Below are 10332 nucleotides of genomic sequence, written 5' to 3' on the forward strand. Positions count from 1 at the left end.
ACTGACAAATTGACCATGTGCCTTTTCTTGTTCTCATCACGTTTCAAGCACCATCCTTAAACTACCCCTTCCATCGGTCCCACGGGATGTATTCACCTTGCAATCAGCTTGATCTGGTTCCTTTGTCACTGAATCCCTGTTTAGTTAGTAGAAGCCTGATACCGAAGTAACAGCTGGTTTGCTGAAGCACTAGTATGACAGGCTGTCACTTCATACAACTCAGAGTGAGCGACTGAACAGTTGTGCCTGGTGCCCTGGCACAACCCGTGTGTATTTTACAAACAGAAAAACCCAAAGCATGGAACAATTACACGATTTTGAGCTAGTCTGGACCAGAACTGCTTATTACAGAACTCGGGGTTGTTCAGGTCCTGTGTTTAGCCCAAAAGACTGCGCTGCCGATGCAAAACTAGCAAAAGGCTTTGTGCCTTTCCCTAGCCTGTCCCCCTACCTCTTAAAACTTTGACTCCATTTCAACCCATCTCTTTAGATGGTCTTATCCTAGCAACAGAAGTTCCTACCTTCCCCAGGAGGTGCTGGGAGGGTGGTCATGGCTGCAGAACATTTCTGAAGCATATAGTGGCACCTCCTGCTATACAGTGACTACTGGTAAAAGAGGTGCAACACTGTGCTTCGCTGACCTTTCTGCACATGCATAGATGCACACACTCCGTGTGAGCACAGGACGCTGAAAATACCTTCAATGTGTATTCACAGCAGGTTTCCACTATATATGGATCGCTGGATTCACACTCCACTTTCGAGGTGAATTTACAGCTGTAAAATCACCACACACAGCAGCGCTTGTTTTACGTGCCAGGCTGTTCTCATTCGACACACGCCCTTCGCTCTCTATTCCTTTCCTCGCGTTACTCTGTGGCAAGTTATTTAACGTGACGTATTTCGCCCGTCTATCACCACCTCAAATCAAAGTGCTACTGTGATTTATTATTCCCCAAAGTGCCGCACCCCAAACCGGAGCTGGAACCGGGCCGCACCTCGGCAGGAGCCCAGCGCCCCGTCCCGCTCTCCGCCGCGAAATGGCGGCCCCGGCCGCCCCTCGCACCCCCGCTCGCCTCGCCAGCTCCGAGCCCGCTGCAGCCCGGGACCAACCACTCAACCCACCGCCCCGCCTGCGAGGCAGGGCGCCTTCGTGAGACACAGGGCGGCAGAACAGAGAGCGGCTCCTCGGACAGCCCGCCCGGCACCGCCCGACATGGCGCCGGTGCCCGCCCTCCGCCTCCCGCGGGCGGGGCCGGGGCGGGCCCCGCGGCCCCTATAAAGCGCCTCGTGCGGGACCCCGCGCTCTCTTGCTCCGGCGCCGCGCAGGTGGGTGCTGGGGCACTACTGGGGGGCGGCTGGTGGGTCCGGACTGGGACCCGTTACCAAATTCTCTTCTCCGGCCTTCCGCAGTGTCGCCCCGATGAGCGGCCGCCCGCCTGCCCTTCCCGGGAAGCTTTTCCGGGAGCTCGGCGGGGAAGGCGGGAGCGTGGCGCGGCCGCCGCGGGTGTGCAGCCGTGGGGCGCCCAGGCACTCGCTGGTGGGTGATGACCATTTTTTTCCCCGGCAGAGCGACAGTGTTGATTTCTCGCTGTTAAAGCCAGGTCGTGTCTGACGCACCAGCGGGAAGCGCCGCCGCGTCCCGTGCGCTGGCGGGGCCCGGTGCTGACCGTTCCCTTCGGCTTCGTTCCCAGGGCGCGGCGGAGGGTGCGGGGCCTCCGGGAGACACGATGCGGCGGGACCGGGCGTGCGACGGGAGCAGCTGCTCTGCCATGCCCGAGCCTCTGGTAAGTGCGAATAACTGTGTTTGTTACTAGTTTAAAAACACGAGATACATATATATGCGCACACGTATAGATGTATTCCGTTTTTCAAGAGTTATGTAGTTGCTTCTGCAGTGCTGAAGCTGGTGTCCCTGGAGGCTGGGCAGACGCGCAGGTCTGACCACCAGCCCGGTGCGGGGGAGCTGGCGGCGGAGGGGCCTTCCCCCTGCAGAGCCTTGCAGCCGGGCCCGCTGTGCGCAGGGCGGTGGGTCCGGCGGGGCGAGAATCTGCAGCCCGGGAAGGGCGGTGGGTTGGCGGCTCCAAGCCGCTGGCTGTACCGCGTGGCCGGAGGGCCGGGACCGGCCCCGCTGGATCCCCGGCGTGGCGTAGCGCCGGCCTGGCCGGGGAGGGCCCGGGGAGGAGGGGCCGCTTCTGGCGCGTCCGTGCCGTGTGCGCGGCCTGAGCCACGTGCTTTGCTCGGCCGAGCTGCTGCCTCCGGCTGGCGGCTGCGGCGTGGGCGAGTTCCGCCCTCGCAGTGGGCAAGCAGAAGCCTCGCATGGCCGTAAGGGCAAAAACGCATGGCCTGTTACCTCCGCCTGCCTCCTCTTGTATCTGGCTTAGCTCTCTTGTGCTCTGCTGCGGAAGCTCCATGCGTAAGTGTCTTTTCTCTGGACTTCTGCAGCGTTTCTCCTGTCCCATGTGCCTGTTGAGCGTGCCAGCCAGCCAGCTCTGTTTGGGGAAGGCTTTGTGTAAACTCACTCTTTGCCTGTGGGTCTGCTGGGGCAGGTGGGAGTGCAGCACGACTGCTGTGGGTGTGCAGCCACATAACTCTTGGGGACTTGCTGGTGTAAGTGATGACTGAATTTTTTCCCCATCAGAGCGACAGTGTTGACTTGTCACTGTTAAAGCCAGGTCGTGTCTGATGCACCAGTGGGGAGGTGCTGCTGTGTCCCACACCCTGGTAGGGACTGGCACTAACTATTCCCTTTTGTTTTGCTCATAGGGTGCTGCAAAGGCAGAGGGGGTGTTGAGCCTCTGGGAGACCTGACGTGATGGCTGTAGCTGGCTGTAATGAATCGTGTGATGAGGGCATTTGCCTGGTTTGCTCCACCATGCCTGAACCTCTAGCAAGTAAGAATGGTGAGTCCTTAAAGTAACTGATCACTGGTTTATATTAAATTTAAAAAAAGGGGAGGAGAGCAATATTTTTCTGCAAGGGAGTTACTTACAAAAGTCTTTGTCCCTGGAGCCTTGACAGACTCGTAGATTTGAGTGTTAGCCTAGATATTGTAGAGGAAAAAGCACAGAGGTATTTCTCATGCAGAAGCATTGCAACAAGGCCCTTTGTGCCTCGCATTGCTCCTGTTTCAGCATGTCCAAAGTGGCAGATGTGGCAAGTGAACAGGAACTAGCAGGGCAAGGAATCTGCAAGCTGCACCAGTGCAGGCTGAGCTCGAGCAGGATGGTAGTTTACAGCTCTGTCCTGTCTGTTTCCCTGATGCATTTTGTTCAAAGAGCTCATTTTAAGGACACCCTGTATGGAGACATGGATGATCTGCTCAGAGCAGATGCTTCTGTAAGGGACAGGAACTGTCCTGGCTATAGTGTCCCTTTGGAAGAGAGGTGCTATTGAATCTTTTCTGCCCTGCCCCTTGCTGGCCAGCTTGAGGGAGTGTGAGGGGATTGCAGATCCTGTAAGTGTTCAGTGGTGGCCATATATGTGCATGGCTTTTCCTCTTCCTCTGCCATTAGTTCACTTGGTCCTTGTGGAGGCCAGGGGAAGTGGAAGTGTGACACGACTGCTGTGGGTGTGCAGCCATGTAACTCCTGGGGACTTGCTGGTGTAAGTGATGACTGAATTTTTTCCCCATCAGAGCGACAGTGTTGACTTCTCACTGTTAAAGCCAGATCATGTCTGATGCACCAGTGGGGAAGTGCTGCTGTGTCCCACACCCTGGTAGGGTCTGGCACTAACCGTTTGCTTTGGTTTTACTTGCAGGGTGCTGCAAAGGCAGAGGGGGTGTTGAGCCTCTGGGAGGCTGGATGTAATGCCTGTAGCTGACTAATGAATGATGAGGGCAGTTGCCTGGTTTGTTCCATGATATATGTTCCTTGTGGCAGGGGAGAATGGTAAGTCTTTGATCCAACTATGTTCACTGGTTTTAATAAAAAAAAAATCAAAAAAGGCAGGGAGAGACCATCTTTCTGCAAAGGAGTCGCTTCTGGTGCTTTGACAGATTAGTGTCCCTGGAGACTTGACAGATGTATAGATCTGAGCATTGCAGCAGGGGCCCTTTAAAGTGTTAGACCTGCATATCAACATCTGTTGAAATATTCAAGTTTCCTTTTACCATCTTTCCTGCAGGGAGTAATACCTTATCAGTTGTTAGTGACATGAAAATTTTTCAAATGTAATTTGGGGCCTTTTAACATTCAGCTGAACAACATGTCATGATGCCTTCAGACTTTCCCCACAAGATTGGCAATACTTATTCAAACTTCTGTTTTAGCCAGACTATCTGATTACATAGATATCTGACATGTAAAAGACTTGAGGATCAAAAGTGAAAGAATTACTGCTTTCAAAAGATCTCAAGTAAATGGTGGAGAGTTCTGAGGTTTCAATTTAACTTAAAGACATAAGCATAGCTTTTGCTGTTTTCCTCTATTTAAGCAGTGTTAAACGAGGTGCTTCTTACAGAGTGAGAGCTTTTGTTCTTTATATTGGGGAGACAGGGATTTCCACCTCCCTCTCAATGGGAGGTTCTCAATGTCCTCAATGCCTTGGAGAAATGTGGGTGAAAGTCAATTTCTAACAATACCTTTGTTTGCAAGAGAGGGATTGCTTTTGGTGTTTTCTTCCGTTTTTTCTACAGAAGATCAATCATGTGACATCTTCTGAGAACTTGGCTGTTTGAGTAGGATTTCACTAATGCTCTAGGAAATGTTCTTAACAGAACTTGACTTCATTATATAAACAGCTGTTGTCACTGGCTTCATTCAGTTACAGCCTTGTCTTGCTGTTCAGGTGCCTGATGTGCAGCTGTTGCATCTCCAAGGAGGCTGAAGTCTCCTTGGTAGCCTGTATCTATGAAGAACATAAATGTGACCCTTCTATATGGCACTCTTGAATTCAAAAGGAGTGTGAGTGGTGTGTGTCAGATGGTGAAGCTGATAGAGCTGACCAAATGTTACTCTGGCAGCCTCTGCTCAGTCAGCTCTGCCAGGTTTTTATCAAGTACTACTCTAAAAGCTCCCACAATGCAGTTTTAAGCACTCATCCTGTTTGGAGTACCTGGCAGTGAAGAAATCTTTGCTGTTTGCAGAGCAACCATTGCTGTCTAATAGTTTTTTGTGGGGGGAGTGTTGAAAGCTATGTATTTGTTTGTGGTAGAGTGGACTGACAAAATGTTGGCTATTTTCTTGACAGGTTGAGATTTGTCAGAAGTTATCCTGGGACCTGCTGTGATTTCAGTGTACTAGCAGAAAGCTGTCTTCTGCTAATGATGCCCTTCTCCATGCTGCTGCCTGTGATCCCTTGTCCATGCTACAGTATTCATATCACCCTGCAACAGCTCTGGTCTTCTCTCAGAGCTAGCAGGAGTGATAAATTGATGTTTACCAACTTACAGTTGGTGTTAATTTTTTTCCCTTGGTATGAGGCAATTCACTGTAACGGATTCTGGAGCTTGCTGCATGTTTAATGTAATTGGATGCCTTTGTCGGCAAGGGCTGCATTCACCACCTGACAGCTAATGTTACCTTACTACAATCATTAAAAGTAAGGAAGCCTCTCTTTAGAGATGAATTGTGGAGTGTGGGAGGATGGCCTTCTCTGTAAGCAGAGGTGGGATTCAAGTCTTGGCTCTCCCTGTCATGCAGAAAGCTTTAGTAATGTGTCATTGGCAGTGGGAAAGGGGCGTCTTGTATGCTGCAGTACAGTCTGCATTTCTATACTGTTTAGAGTCTATTTTTAATAAAATCTGAGTACTGGGTGAGTGCTGCTGGTGACTGAAACTCTTTACACACCCTTAACAGCCAATTTTGGGATCTCCTTATTGCTTTTGGGAGTTGGATGGCAACAGGGCTTCTGTGCAGTGATTACTTACATGGAGCTGCCTGCTGCCTCAGCCTAGAAAGGGGCATGATCTCATGGCAATATGTCATATACCCTGAAGTACTAATACGTAGCTGAGACTTGTGGCTCCTGTTATGCTGCAGGAAACACCACTAGGGCAGAGCTTTCTGTACTTAATGGCTGAGTGCTAAAGGTCGACAACATTTCTGTCTTCTGGACTGATGGGAGAGGTGCAGTTTGTACTTTGCTTCTGCTGGAACGAGGGCTCTCCCTCAGCTTCTCCCTCACATCCTGTGTGGGGAGCAGCTGGTGTAGAACATAATTCAGTGGGGATTTTAGCTGCCCTGATAAAAGGTGTAGATTATCATGTTCCTAGATAAGTCACTGGCTTTACAAATTCTTCCATACATGAGTCTTGCAGAAAAGTGACAGCAGTCTGGGAAAGGAGGGAAGCTGATGTCAGCTTCTGTGAAGATTTGGACATTTCCCTGTGCAGCTAGTAGGAATGACTGTGCTTCTGGCTAGAGAGACTTGGTGGCAGATGATCATTCAGATCCTGAAGCCTTCCCCTGAATGGGGTTTAGCAAGCTTCCAGGTTTGCAGAGCAGGATAATTAAATCTGGATTGTACATAGGTGCTAAAGTAGAGAACCACTAAACAGGAGGAAGCTAAATAAAGGCTTTCCCAATGCCAGAGAAAGGTGGGCAGGAGCCCTAGGGTGTATTGCATCCTGTACCCTTGACTTTCATATCCCATATCAATTGACTGTACACATCGGGCCTGAGTAGGGGTGAAAAACCTGTCAGTGCACCTGCGCTGTGTGATATCTGCACAGGTGGAGGGGTTGAATGGTGGAGTGTTCTGCAGGGAGGGAGAAAGTGTTTTCCATCTGCTGTGCCCATTAGCCTGGCAGCCCAGAGCCATGTATGCATGATGCACTGTCAAACAGGCCTTGGCAGGTGGCTCATGCAGGTCCTGGTCTGGTCGCATTCGTACTGGCAGTGCAAATGAAGTAAAGAGCCCCTTCAGATCAAGTTGATGTGAAGAATTGAGATACCTGTTAACTTGCAGTATCTCAGCAGGTTCAGATTCAAACCCCAGGTCTAAAGATGGAAGTAGGTGTTCCTCGTGTGCTGCTGTTGGGAAGGAGCACAGCGGGTATGTGTGCTAGAGATGGGGTTAAAAACCAATGCCCCTGCAGCTCTTTTAGGTTTCTGAGGAGCAAGGCCACCTGGCAGTTGTTGAAGGCTCCTGTGTTGCTAGTTGTGGGCCTGTGGAAGCCTGTAACTGATGGGTCGGACATGATAAATGCCAACTGAGGGGCCGCTGCCTGAAATCAGCTGGGTGCATGTGTGCAGGAGCTGCTGCGAGCTGGCTAGCCCTGCTGTGACAGCTCAGGTTGAAGTAGTGAAGGGCAGAAGTGAGGCATGGGTAACAGGCTGAGGAAATGTTTAGGGAATGATTTCCTGCAGCATTTGAAGTATTGCTGTGTAATTTTTACTGCCTGATAGCAACAGTCTAATTAATACTCTAATGGATTGGAAGTTATTTATGGCAACTACAAGTTTAGAGGGTATTTCTGCTGTGTATAAGCATAAATAACAGTTTCAGTGGTTATGGGAGAGGATTTGGCATGTGAGCTGATAGTGGTGTTTGGCATGTGTGCTTAGTAGGAAACAGCAATGATGGAAAATTAGGTATTAGCATTTAAAGCAGTCTTTCACCGAACTGGGTAGAGATTTTTCTCATTCAATTAATGTAAGCAGCATAATCTCTTAACATATTGATGAGGGATCAGAACTGCTGCTAATATAATTACTTTTATAATCTAATGAGCATACTTACCAGCAAGTGTACTTCAGTGAGTAGAGTGTGCTGATTGTCCGGTGGGAGCTGTCCTTGGCCGTTGTTGCCCTATTGCTTGCCTGACTTCTGCAGGCACTGGTCAACTCCTGAGTGTGTTTGCTGAGTGTTTTGAATGAGATGATGAAGGCCAGGAGTTATGTTTTAGACAAAGGCTGACTTACAGCTTTTTGTCTGCGCAGAGAGCTCTCTACTAGCTCTTGGAGGCTGGCAAAGGATAATCGGCACGTCCAGAGCTTGTGTTCTGCTGCTGCAACGTGGCTGCATAGGGCAGTGAGGACAAAGACAGAATTGCCAGTTCCATCAGTTATAGCAGGAACAGACAATGCTGTATTTAGTTGTGTAACTTTCTAAAACTGAAATCTGGAGTCACTCACTAGGCTGATATGTTTAAGCAAATGTTTACTTTTCTCAAACAGGTCTGTTTCTTGGTGCCATGAGCATTGGAGAGACAAATAGCACAGATTATTTCTACGTCTGAAGTTACTTTTAGTAGACATGTTTTCATACACAGTGAGGGGTTTAATATTTATATTCCCAAAGACCCAGGCGTCTTTTTGACTGCATGGTGATTATTACACTCTTTTTTGACCCATCTGTTAAGCATCTGCATTAGCTTATGGGATAGCACGGTTCATTTACTCATTGCTGCTTCTACTCATTATTTCCTCTGCTTCCATCTCTGCTCAGTAACAGATTAAGTTATCTGACACATCAGCTGTGTTGACAGGCTAGATGTTATCCTGGACAGCAATGAAGCAAAACTTGGTTTCGTGATCGCCCTAGGAAGATCCAGATTTCAGGTTACTCAGACTGCCCCACAGGCAGTAAGAGGAAGATTTTTTTGTTATGTATATTTTGAAACAGAGGATTTCTTTCTTCTACAGCATCCGGTGTTTTAATGAGATGTTCTGCAGCTATAGATTTCTGTTCCTCTTCCACCCTTTTTGCCAGATCCCTTGCAGTGGTAGGGTGAAGCCAAGTGTCTTGGTTCAGCCTGAGTCTCTGTTTTGGCACTGTGGGAACTGCTGATTTGTGTTACAGCACTCAGGGTTCCCAGACACTTTCCTGTCCAAGCATTGGGCACAGATAGGGCTGAGACCCTTTGGCACTGCACTGGCTGTCTTCTGGCAGCCTTCATCTTAAAACTGCAGTTTATGTCCCTCTGCTCCCTGCTGCGGCTTTTGCTCTTGGACCACCTGGCTGGTGCTCAGGTTCAGCTCACTGTGCAGAGGGAGGACTGCTGCTCTCTCAACAGGATCAATGGAGAGAGAACGATCAGAGCTCCAGCTTTCCACTGAGGTTCCCAGCACGCACCAAAATCTCCCCTTTGCCCCATGATACGTACCAGAGACTGGTGCTAAAGTCTTCTAGATTGTTCCACAGTAAATCAAACTCTGGAGAAAAGTGCTGGAGATGGTTCTCTTCATGTTTTCAGAAACAGGTTCTCTGTGGTCTGAAGAAATTCTCTTTACTTGTTTCTCTGTTCAGTGCCAAGTGAGGCTAACAAGGACTGGATGTAGCCCTTGCCACAGGCCTTCCAGTGACTGAAATGGGCTCGAGTCTTTTATAATGTGGATGAGAACCACCTGGCAGCTTGCAGGTGGTAAGACTTGTCTTGGTGATGGGTGAAAACAGTCTTTGTGCTAGACCATATTCATGGTGTAAATCGAAGCAATTCCATTATATTCCCTACGATTGGTTTGGGTTCATGGAAGCAGGTTCAGGACCATTTCTGTCTGTGATACCTGAGAATCTACCTGATTTCTCTAGTGTTATATTCAGAAAAATGTCTACTGAACAGTCTGCACTTCACTGCCTGTTGCTTGCTCTGTTCAGTTTTGAATGCTGTGACTGGGTCACCTTAAAGTCTTCCCTCTAGTGCTGAGAATAAGCTTGACTTTAGTCTTTTCTTCAAGCAAATACTAAAGCCACGGGCTGTCCTCATTTCTCTACTTCACGCAGACTCCCTTGGGTTCATGTAACCTCCCTCAGCAGGGGTGTCTGGGGCCAGAGAGATGTTGGGAGACGTGGTCTCAGCATTCATAGAATGGTTAGGGGTGGAAGGGACCTCAAAGATCATCTAGTTCCAACCCCCCTGCCATGGGCAGGGACACCCTCCACTACACCAGGCTGACTTTGTGCATTGACTGCATGAAGAAGCAAGGCACGTGTTCCACCTCCAACAGGGTGGCAGATGTCCCTCCAGGGAGCTGAGGAGGCTCAGCTGGTGCACGAGGGTGGTAGGTGAGCAGATGCAGCCCCACGCAGTGCTGCTTGCCCAGATGGATTCCCTGAAGCCCGTTCCTGGAAGCTGCTCTCTGAAGGTGAGAGGGAGGCTGGCCTGGTGTTGCACACGATGCTTTCCACTCCGCACATGCTGATGTTTCCCGCTGTGGGTGGCCTCAATGTCTTCAAGAGCCTACTGCTGCTGGTTCAGGGCTGCTCTTTAATTGAAAGGGTGAGGCTTGTGCTTTTGATCCTCCCACAGATACTGGAATGCTTGCACTTGAGTCCAGGGCAGAGCCTGGCCCATAGGCAGCAGCAAACTTCTGGATACCATTTCTCAGTGAGAAGAAATAAAGCTCCACCTCTGCCCTTGTTTAGCAGCTTGGAGTACGTGCACTT

The 10332-nt window shown here is 49.7% G+C and overlaps 1 long non-coding RNA gene and 3 other non-coding genes across 4 annotated transcripts; all 4 read left to right on the top strand.

Moving 5' to 3' along the window:
- Positions 1-1536: 1536 nt before the first annotated feature.
- LOC147527487 (small nucleolar SNORD12/SNORD106) lies at positions 1537-1624 on the top strand. Its single transcript, XR_015222709.1, has one exon. It is a non-coding gene; the product is annotated as a small nucleolar SNORD12/SNORD106 (small nucleolar RNA).
- Positions 1625-1716: 92 nt separating this feature from the next.
- On the top strand, positions 1717-5381 carry LOC147527488 (uncharacterized). The gene is made up of 4 exons (XR_015222697.1): positions 1717-1787; positions 2767-2903; positions 3763-3893; positions 5194-5381. It is a non-coding gene; the product is annotated as an uncharacterized LOC147527488 (long non-coding RNA).
- On the top strand, positions 2605-2695 carry LOC147527489 (small nucleolar SNORD12/SNORD106). Its single transcript, XR_015222708.1, has one exon. It is a non-coding gene; the product is annotated as a small nucleolar SNORD12/SNORD106 (small nucleolar RNA).
- On the top strand, positions 3601-3691 carry LOC147527490 (small nucleolar SNORD12/SNORD106). Its single transcript, XR_015222707.1, has one exon. It is a non-coding gene; the product is annotated as a small nucleolar SNORD12/SNORD106 (small nucleolar RNA).
- Positions 5382-10332: the final 4951 nt, after the last annotated feature.

The sequence above is a fragment of the Tauraco erythrolophus genome, chromosome 18, assembly GCF_009769465.1.
Source record: "Tauraco erythrolophus isolate bTauEry1 chromosome 18, bTauEry1.pri, whole genome shotgun sequence".
Taxonomy (NCBI): Eukaryota; Metazoa; Chordata; class Aves; order Musophagiformes; family Musophagidae; genus Tauraco; species Tauraco erythrolophus.